Below are 9,696 nucleotides of genomic sequence, written 5' to 3' on the forward strand. Positions count from 1 at the left end.
ATTGACCTTAAGACAGCCCTTTTGGAGCTGGGGAGAAGCTATATCTTGGAAAGCTATATCTCCGAGCCCAAGGCGAGTCAGTCCCAATGCATACCAAGGGGGGTAAGAGTGCTAAAAAGCCCCCATGGCTCAGCAAGGGCATTCAGAAATGCCTGAGGGCTAAAAAGGAGGCATATATCCGATGGAAACAAGGGGCTATTACCAAGAAGGATCACACCTCCATTACTCGAGGCTGTAGGGCGGCTGTTAGGCAGGCCAAAGCAGAGATGGAACTGGGGCTGGTGACCAGGATTAAGGATAACAAAGAGTCCTTTTTCAAATACATAGGGAGCAAGAAGAAAGCACTGGGTAATATAGGGACCCTGCAGGATGCGCTTGGCAATCTGGTGACTGCTGCAAATGAAAAAGCGGACCTCTTTAAAAAATTCCTTGCCTCCATTTTTCTGAGCAGGGACTGGGACATCTCCCTCACTGGGAGTACGGAAGGACTTGGGAGGCACCGCCAGGCCCAAGGTTAGGGATGACGTAGTTAGGGAGCTTCTGGAGGGGCTGGATGTGTTCAGATCAACAGGTCTAGATGCTCTTCATCCAAGGGCGCTGAGGGAATTGGTGGGGACCATTGCAGGGCTCCTGCCACGGCTATATGAGCGCTCATGGAGCTCTGGTCTTGTGCCGGATGACTGGAAAAAGGCCAACATGGTTGCCATTTACAAGAATGGGAAAAAGGAAGACCCAGGTAACTATAGGTCCATCAGTCTTACCTCGGTCCTGGAGAAGATCTTTGAGAAAATTATCAAGGAGGACATCTGCGAGGGACCAGCAGGGGAGATCATGCTCAGGGGGAACCAACATGGGTTCATGAAGGGAAGATCCTGTCAGACTAACCTTATTTCCTTTTACGATCAGGTTACAAAGTCCTTGGATGAAGGCATGGGGGTGGATGGACTTTGTAACCTGGACTTCAGGAAGGCCTTTGACGCGCTCTCGCGCCCCATTCTCATAAAAAAACTTGGTGACTGTGGCATTGATGCCTACCCAGTCAGATAGGTGGCTAATTGGCTGGAGGGTCGCACTCAGAGCATGGTAGTGGACGGGTCATTTTTGACCTGGAGGGATGTGGGCAGTGGGGTCCCCCAGGGTTTGGTCCTCAGGCCCGCACTATTCAACATCTTTATCAACGACTTGGACAAGGGGGTGAAAAACACATTGTCCAAGTTCACTGATGACACCAAGACGTGGGGCAAGGTGGGCATGCCAGAAGGGAGGGGCAGAATCCAGCTAGATCTGGACAGGTTACAGAGACAGGCAGATGAGAATAGGATGGAATTCAACGTGGACAAGTGCAGGGTGCTGCATCTAGGGAGAAGGAACCAGCAGCATACCTATAGGCTGGGGAACTCCCTTCTCATCAGCACAGAGGTGGAAAGGGATCTTGGAGTCATTGTCAACTTCAGGTTGGACATGAGCCGCCAATGCGAGGAAGCGGTCAGAAAGCCTAACCGTACCTTGTCACGCATCCACAGATGCATCTCAAGCAGGTCCAGGGAGTTGATCCTCCCCCTCTATGCAGCATTGATCAGGCCACAGCTGGAGTACTGCGTCCAGTTTTGGGTGCTGCACTTCAAGAGAGATGTGGCTAGCATTGAGAGGGTCCAGAGGAGGGCCACTCACATGATCAGGGGGCAGCAGGGCAGGCCCTATGAGGAGAGACTAGGGGGCCTGAACCTATTCAGCTTCCACAAGAGAAGGCTGAGGGGGGATCTGGTGGCTGTCTGCAAATACACCAGGGGGGATCAGCAGGGAATAGGAGATGCCCTGTTCCCCCGGGCACCACATGGGGTAACTAGGAATAATGGCCACAAATTGATAGAGAGCAGGTTCAGGCTAGACATCAGGAGGCATTACTTTACACTCAGGGCAGCTAGGACCTGGAACCAACTTCCAAGGGAAGTGGTGCTTGTTCCTACCTTGGGGGTCTTTAAGAGAAGGCTGGATAGACACCTGACTGGGGTCATATGACCCCAGCATCCATTCCTGCCCAAGGCAGGGGGTCGGACTTGATGATCTGTTTAGGTCCCTTCTGACCCTAGCTAGCTACTATGAGCTACAACTATGGAAACCCCTTCTCCCCATGAGCCCAAATTTGGAACAGAGAACATCTCCTGCCCTGCTCTCCAAGTCATCAGAATGGATTTTAGAGCACTCAAAAGATCTCTCTAAGCACAAACAGGTTCTCAAACAATGATAGCAGAGCTGGTGCTCTGCCATGAATCTAAAACCAAGTACTACATATGAGAACATTGGTGGTTTTATTGGTGCATGGCACATGCTCTGCTCTGTTGCTTTGACAAAATTCTCTCCTCAGTTAATTTGAAGATCAGAGTTGGTGCATTTGAATCATCCAGTTTAATTGCCATAATTATGTGTTTGGATTCTACACTAAACCCATCTGCAGAATTAATCATATCCAGAATTCAGGAGCTTAGCTTTTGTCTAGGGCTAGACCAGCCTGGCATCTACCACTCAGTGTAAGATCCCGCATATGATTTTTTAAGGCCCCTAAAAACCTAAATCCATAATTAATTTTAGATTTTCTAGTGGTGTGTTCTTCATTACACTCATCAAAATATTCTTGGCAGAGACGGTTCCATTTTTTCCATTACATAAATTCCAGTCCCATCGGTCTCTTCTGCATTATGCACATTGTGTATGGAGGCCATTACTCTTCAGCATTATTACCACTTTGTATAACACCTACACATCCAAGCGTCTCACTGATTTTTATAAAATTACATTATTTCTTTTTTACAAGTGAGAAGATTTAGGCACAGCTGCTGTGACTTATCCAAGGCCTCCATACAGACACCTTTTGTTGATCCATGCCTTAAGGTTCAGGCAGTTTTGTGGATTCTGGGTATTGAAACTTTTTTTTTTTTTTTGGAAATGAGAGGAATAGACATTGTCCCTCTGTCCCCCAGAATAGTTTGGGGACAGCAACTCCCACAAGGAAAATCATGTATTTTCTCACCACTCTTTTCCTCCCTCACCTTTTGTAAGGTTTCCTGGCTAAATAATATCTATCTCTAACTACTCAACAAGCTGACTCACACACTTCCTATTAGGAACTCCAAATTGCTCTTTGTGTTAGCAAGGGTCTTTGCAGTGATACTTTGTATTGGAGCAACTGTATAATTGGGAGATGTGAGACAGGCTTCCAGATGCAAAGCACCCTTTCTCAGGTCTCCGTTAGACTGAAGATTAATGATCTATCTGCTCTGCTATTTGGCCATTGTTTGTACCAGCTACCAGCTTTTGCTCACACCAGATAGGTAACTAAAAATGCAGAGAGATCCGTGTGTAGACGTATAGTAATATGTCTTGCAAATGCAGTCTCTGCCCCCATTCATCCGTTGTTCATTACTGGAAGATTGATTATACTGTATACTTCAGTGCAAGAAGAATAGTGTCTTTTTCATTGGGATTCTTTTCTTATGAACCACCATTTAAGTGGCTTAGTTTGTATTAGCATTAAGATTACAGTAGTTAGGACAATAATGTAATAAACAGGGCAGAAAAAAAGTTTTTCTGTCCTAGAGCTACTACATTCTGACTCTCAGTCCCACTGGCATCCATTGTAAACATCCCTTTACCAAACTCACAGAGCATAGCGTGCCCTGTATAAGAAAAGCTCTCCAGCTGTTACATGCACAGCTGGAAGGAGAACCTGAAAAGGACTGAAAATGACAGGGTGAAATACAAAAATAGAAAATGAAAGAACTTCCCCAAAGAAGAAAGCGATTAACAATAGCGGGTGAATGGTAAATCCGGTTTGGCTTTCTGAGCTTAGAAAGGTGCCTTGGAATCTGTGTCTGAGGGCACCCACTGGGTGGTCACCAGAGCTCTTTTCAGTGTGTGAAATGAAATGGAAAACAATAGTTATGCAGCAATTGCCTTTTTTTTTTTCTCTTTGATGAGGTGTTCCCTGAATTTGTCAGCAGGATGCCTGCCTGCTCCAACCATGTAAACAGTTAGGCATTTCCTGGAATTACAGTGCCACATGGCATTATTAGGAATTTAAAGTGAAAGGTTCTGTATGAGTAACAGCAGAAAGGGTGGAGAGACAATTTTGTTTCATGTAGTGGTCTGTGCAGGAAAAGGGAGATTAAAAGTTAGTGCAGCTGTAGAGGGGCTTGTATATGGACCCTGGTGATCTGATTTACAAAAGATTTGATTCTGTGAGAATTTTGCCTTTAGCTGCTCACATTATCAGCAGAGTGTTTGATTCTAAAAATCACAGGATGGAAGAAGCAAAATCATGCACTGTTATACTCTCAACTTAATGCCATGAGAAGAAAGATCCCCTCTAACACCATGCTGAGACTCAGGTCTCAGTAGTCACCACTGAATAGTTAAAAGGCAAAGCCATTTTTTTTTCTCTTTATGAATTTTCCTTTTCTCCTGATAGCCAAATAGTTTGTAACTTGCTAAGCCAGGTGACTCTTGAAAAGTCCGTCTTAGTCACTCATGTTTTAAATTCTAACTTTTTCCCTGTTGGTGGCAGACCTTGCATACACATACTCCAATGAGCATCTCATTACTCATCTTTTCCACCCCCTCCCCAGTAAACACTGATCTTTTTCTTTTTATTCTCAGACTGCCTTGCACAAAGCCCTTCAAAGATAGCAGTACATGGCTGCAAGTGTATTGATAGTAGAGAACCAGTGAATATCATAGCTAAGGATTGCTCCTGTGGCTGCTTCTCCTTCTCCCTTATTACAGCATTTAGGAAAAATGTGATGATTCACTCATTTGGTGTTTGTGTGTGCTCCCCACCCCACTTTTAATTTAGTTGTAACATGTTTTTGTTTCCCTCTGGCCTCATCTTGACTCTTGTGCAGTGTGGATGTTAGAATAGCTTCTCTGATTCAAAATGACCCATTGCACATTGCTTGAAATTTGTGCATCAGCAGCCACACAAACAGATAATATCAGATTAGGGTAAAAGTATTCACTTTCTGTAAATTTATGTTGCATTTTATGCTATTTTTATTAATCTCCATGTCTGAAGTCTATCCTTCAAAATTGGTTCTGATGCCTTGCATCTTATTCAAGTCAGACCAATAGGCCTGTCGTTGCCTGCTTCACTTTCTCCCCCTACTTAAATACAAGCACTATGTTTGCTATTTTCCAGTCATACAGTACCATACACAGCTTAGTACATTGTCTGGGTTTTTTTTTTAAATCCTTGTAAATCCTGGGTTCTGGAAGGGCAGTTTCATAGATATGTAGATTGTAAGGGGCTGGAAGGGACCTTGCACTTTGTTCTACTCAAAGTCAGCACATCAGGTTTTCTGAGCATGCTTCCACCTCAGAGATGGTCTGTCTGTCTGTCTGTCTTTCTTTCTGCCTATGGCCAGACCAGACTGATTGCACCCGATCCCGTCTGATCTCGGAAACTAACTACTTGGATGGGAGACCTGGCCTGGCTAGTACTTGGATGGGAGACCACCTGGGTGCCATAGGCCGGGCACGCCTCTTGCTGGAGTTTGAGCATGCCGTGCTCCGGCGGGCAGTGCCCGTCTTTGAGACATGCTGGGCCCTTGAGGGAGTGCTGTGCCATGCGGAGGACGGCCGTCTCAAATACGCGCTCTGATGTCATGACCGGTCTGGGTGACTGAGCTGGCTTCGTGTCAAACTACGACTTCCAGCTCGTGCCGCGTCCTGGGCCCTCACCAGGCTGCTTTTTTGCTTTCTTTTTGTGTGGGAAGTTGAAGGTTTTGTTACGTGTTTGATGGGATGAAGCAGGGTATGAATTGTTTATCTATATAGTTATGACTGTGTGGCCGGCACTCTGACCACATAATTAGCATGTAAGACACGACCTGAAATGCAGCGAAGGTGTCTGTCATGGTGTGATGTGTTGGATGCAATGATATGGTATTCTTGGTTTGGTTTGGTTTGGTTTGGTTTGGTTTGGTGGGGTGGTTTGATTTGGTTTGTTTTGGTGGTTTGGTTTGGTTTGGTTGGGTTTGGTTTGGTTTGGTAGTAATTTGTTTGTGTTTTCGCTTTGTAAGCGGCCACCATTTTTATATCCCTGAACCCCTGAATAAAGTAATTAAAAGTCAAAGGTTTTCTTTCTTTCTTTCTTTCTTTCTTTCTTTCTTTCTTTGGAGGTTGGTGCACAGCATCATGGTCACTGGCACCTTTGTGCGCCTCCTGGACCCGGTGGCCTCGGTGGCCTGCCCCTTCTGCCCAGGGGTGCTGGAAGAGGACATTTTCCATGCCTTCCTCGACTGCCCCTGACTGCAGCCACTCTTTGCTGCCCTCGGGACACTACTTCGGGCACTGGGCCGGGACTTCTCTGAAGAAACCTACACCCACTCCTTCCTGTACCGGGTGGCTGAGCAGGCCACAGTCAGCCTGGCCAACTTCCTGGTGGGAAGTTTCTAACTTCTACTGCCCACCATTTGTCACCCTTCCTGGAATAAACGTCTCTTAAAAGTCAAAGAAGTCTTTCTTTCTTTCTATATTCTGTCCTATCCAAAAGCCTTACTTACAATAAACAGTACCCTTCTTCCTATAACCTTTCTTGCCTCCCCCATGCTCCTCCTCATTCTTATTGAAAATTGAGGTGCATGTTGTTCTTGGGCTGCACCTACATTATATTTGATCTCTACTTCAGCCTCACTGCATAGCGTCCCCACTTGATTCTTCCCTGGTTTTCTTTCTTTTAGAGCTGAAGAACTTTTTGCTGTTTGTTTTAGCGTCCTTTTCAAGTTTTAATCTGTTTGGACCTTTCAGCTCGTCTTTCCCCATCCCTACACTTTTGGCTCTCTAAAATGTCTGTCTTTGCTGATTAGTACCTTATTCCATTCCTTGTAAGGCAATATTTCATTCCTCAGGCCAATGGAAATGGTTAGGGGGCTGGGGCACATGACTTAGGAGGAGAGGCTGAGGGAACTAGGCTTCCAAAAAGTCTAGAGAAGAGACAGCTGAGGGGGGATTTAATAGCAGCCTTTAACTACCTGAAGGAGGGCTACAAAGAAGATGGAGCTAGGCTGTTCTCAGTGGTAGCAGATGACAGAACAATGGTCTCATGTTGCAGCAAGGGAAGTTTAGGTTAGATATTAGGAAAAACTCCCTCACTAAGAGAGTGGTGAATTCTTCCTCCTTGGAGGTTTTTAAGACCTGGCTAGACAAAGCCCTGGTTGCGATGATCTAGTTGAGGATGGTCCTGCTTTGAGCAGGGGTTTAGACTAGATGACCTCCTGAAGTCCCTTCCAACCCTAATTTTCTATGATTTTACAGGTTCTCTGCATACTCATAAAATCGGGGTTGGAGTGATCTGGAGCACTTCTCTACAAGTTTTCCCCTTTGTAGTTTCTAAAATAATTATGTTGCAAATATTATGTTGATGCACAGGCAAGGTTCTACCTGTGCATCCACATACCTCTTTCAGTACAGGAGGGACAGCAGTTGGTACTGGGGAGTCTCCTCTATGCACAAATATAAGTCAGTCATTATACTTTGTGTTTCTTCTAGGACCTTTCACATAAGGTATCAAAATGCTTTACAGTAGTTAAAAGTTCCAAATAACCTGGTAGAATAGGCTGGAGGTGGGAGCATTTGTCACAATCATCTAGCAGCCTTTGGGGTAAAATGCTCAAAAAGATGTAAAAGCATGAAGTTGTGATGTACAACAGTTTAAGGGAGGAAGTAAAAAGGAATATTACTTCTGGAAAATGCAGATTAGGCAGAATACAATTACTGTGACAGAATGTGGCTAGGATGCCATGAATAATAACTTTAGCTTAGGAGGAATGCCATTATCATGATAAGGAACCCAGAAGTCTGGAACAGTTGTGGTTTCCATGGCCCCAAGTAGAAAGGATCTCTGCTTTCTATCTTATGCAGAAGAGTGCGTCTCTAGTAGGCTCATAGGGAAGTGTAACAATGATTGTTGCAATTCAGTGGTTTAAGCAGCATTTGCTGATGGTAGTTTCCAGCTAGGTCACTGACTCACCCTTTTCAACTGTGAACTGATGTTCAATTAATCTTTCTGAGACAGTCAAAGATCATCTTCTATGCCAAAAAGTCTTTCCATTGATCCCGAAAGCTGCTATTGCTCATGTATCTCTTCACTCTCTCAACTTTCAAGATATGCCAACCCCGTGGCATATGTTTCTGAAAACTGAGACAGCTTATTTCTTGAATGTGAGGAATACTGGCCTCCTTTACTGGATAAGGGGATAAAATCCAGAGGAAGCCATGCTGTTGGAAATGATCTTGGGGTTCAAAAACAGCTGGGGATCCAGAGCAGAGACTATATTTAACAAGTTTTGGTGTTACCTTTAAAAATATCAGCATTGAAGCAAAAAAGTAATAAACAAAGCCAGCAACCTGAACAATAAAGAGTATTATGTTGCCTTGAATCCTGGCAGTAGCTTGCAAAGAAATAATAGCAGGAAATTATGGAGCAAAAAAATTGTGAAATCATTCAGCAACCTTTGAGTATTCATTTTAGTCTTCTGTACTGAGATAATGCTTGAGTTTATTTGTATTCTAAAATGAAAGATTGATCTTTATAATTGGAACCAGTTACAGCTTTGCAGCTCAGGGTAAAGACTTTCTTGGTTATTGTAACAAATATCTTAATGCTATCAAAACCCCACAATAAAGACAACATATTATGAGTGAAATACTTAATCTAAAATATATGTAGAAATAAGGATTGTGCAAGGCTAGAATACCTAGTTACAGCTGATAAGAACTTCAAAGTTTTTCCAGTATGTTTTTTTGTTCCTTCAAATAGGACAGGCTTTTCCTATAACCCTGAATTAAAACTGAATTGTATCATTTTGACATTTCATTTATGCTCCAGTCAAAAAAGAATGCTATATTTTCCTTTCCTGGTTGGATTATTTTTCTAGGCAAACCTGCACTCAGTGAAATCCGTTTCTTTTTCTGATGCATGCACACCAGTGGGAGAACTATGCAGAGCATATTTAGTAAGTAGGGATGGAATAGGGAGCCAGGAGCAGCGGGGAGAAGAGGGATCCAGGCACACGTGTGTCTCGCACACACGTGTGCCCCCTTACCAGACCTGAGGTGGAGGTGGACACAGCAGCAGCAGAGCCAGCAGCAGGGGCAGCAGCAGCTGATCCCCCTAAGGTAAGCGGGCAGAGGGACCGGACGCAGCTGAGCCAGATCCAGAGGGGAAGCCCCCTGGATCCCTCTTAGCTGAGCCGGTAGGGAGCCGCACTCCCGAGCTGTGCCGTGCGAACAGAGCGCACAAAGAGGCGCACTCTGTAAGAGCATGCTGGTGTTTGCGTTGGTGTTTGCACCGGCGGGTGAGCAGGAAGGGCCAGGAGGGAGACTCCTGCTAGGGCAGGGCAAAGGCACTGCACTAAGCTAAAAACAAGGAGCAACTTCTATGATGGTGTCGACACGGAGTGCTGCCAGGGCCCCTGCCCGGGGGGCGCAGCCTACCCGGGGCTTGTCTGAGGCTTCCACCCAGACAGAGCCCATGGGGGAGCTGGTGTCCCCTGACACCGTGGCCTGCAGGGGTTGCCCAGCAAGGCCTGGGGGGGCAGGGATTGGGGGACCTCCACACCTGTCCTGCAGGCGCCCGCCTTAGGGCCCTGGAGGCGCAGGTGAGGGAGCTCCAGGAGGAGGTTAGCAGGCTGAGGGGAATCA

Source organism: Gavialis gangeticus, unplaced genomic scaffold (assembly GCF_001723915.1).
Source record: "Gavialis gangeticus isolate Ggan-Ray unplaced genomic scaffold, GavGan_comp1, whole genome shotgun sequence".
In the NCBI taxonomy this organism is placed as follows: domain Eukaryota; kingdom Metazoa; phylum Chordata; order Crocodylia; family Gavialidae; genus Gavialis; species Gavialis gangeticus.